Source organism: Adiantum capillus-veneris, chromosome 21 (assembly GCF_014529385.1).
Source record: "Adiantum capillus-veneris isolate H3 chromosome 21, ASM1452938v2, whole genome shotgun sequence".
NCBI lineage: Eukaryota > Viridiplantae > Streptophyta > Polypodiopsida > Polypodiales > Pteridaceae > Adiantum > Adiantum capillus-veneris.
The window spans coordinates 120,661,677-120,663,141 of NC_140951.1; positions in this window are offsets into that span (position 1 = coordinate 120,661,677).

Sequence of the window (1,465 nt, forward strand, 5' to 3'; positions counted from 1 at the left end):
GTCCACCTTCTTTGAATTCTTTTACTTTCTTGCTTTTATCTTGGAGGAAGTCATATTGGTTGGCTTTGTAAAAATTCTTCTTCTTTGCATAAAACATGTGATCAAATCGTACATGCTTCTTCTGCTTTCTTGCCAATGCAAAAGAAGATGGACGACCCAAATAACCTGGGAAGTCAGTCCCTTTCTTATGCTTTTTCTCTTGCTTTTTGGATTTGTTGTTTGTGTCCAAAAGCTGACTAATCTGTGCCTGAACCACCTCTTGTAATTCTTTCTCTGTAAATTTCCTCGGAGAAGGAGGTTTCTTGATTGCCGATTTGATGGGTGGCTTTGTGGCCTTTTGCCACTGCGTGTGTACTTTTGTGAGGGATTGCTGAGACAAATTTTGCAAATTTTGGATCCTTCGTAATTTTAATCATCTGCTTTGTTGGCTCGTCAACCAATTGTCGACGTTCCATCTCTACTAAGTAGGCCGAGGTGGGCTGTACTCTTTCTTTGATTGCTCATGAGAATCTTCTTCGTGATCTCCTCCCGCATTCGCAGATGCAAAAGAATTCGACTGTTTCTTTTTGAAATCCACAAGTGCCACAAGAAAAAGGATCGGATTTCCCGGTAGAAGAGAAATCGGCCGCGCTCTGATACCGATGTAACAAACTTGGACATCCCAAGTCAAGATTCTACCGCGACACAACAGAGATTCACTTCAAAACAGTTCACAAAATTGACACGGCCTGGTGTAGTTCCGTGTCCAGAGGTATTGGCCCCAAAGACTGGCACCCCTTTCGGTATTTCTTTTTGTATTAATTTGTGTTCAAAGTACAAGAGAGTAGGTAGGTGCTCACTCTCAGATTTTGCGTCTAGATGCTCTGAGAAGTGAGGCCTTGCCCACTTATTTAAAAGTACAAGGGATGCCCAAAAGCAGAGCCCCAAAAGAATTAAATGTCACGTGACACATCCAACCCTATATGTCCGTGGACAAGCTACAGCATGACCAGGGTTCAATTCAGTCAACTCAGTTTAAAATAGGAAATGATCTGGCACTTTTGTGAGTCTATTTGCAGACCGTGCATGTCCAAACACTTAGATTAGATGCATATCCTCTGGTTGCACATAGCATGATCATCAGCATTACCATCAAAATCCATTAGGGGAATTTTCCAGTGCATTAAACCTATTTTCCCTAGTATTGAGATTTTTCACTTATTATTTTAAGTGATTTTTGTTGGGAATTGGGTAGGGCAATTTTGCTAAAGTAATATATAAGCAAACCTAGGGCTAGGCTAATCTGGCAGAAGTGGAGAAGGTGCAACAGGCAATTTACTTGCAACAGGCTACCCTCTCTCCCTCTCAGTAAGACAACCCCCCCTTCAGCCTGGCGTTTTCAGCAAGGGAAATCCAGCGTTGTCAATCCCAGCAGCCTGGCGTTTTTCAACATACTCTCCCCTCGCCAGCAGCCACTCAATAGCGC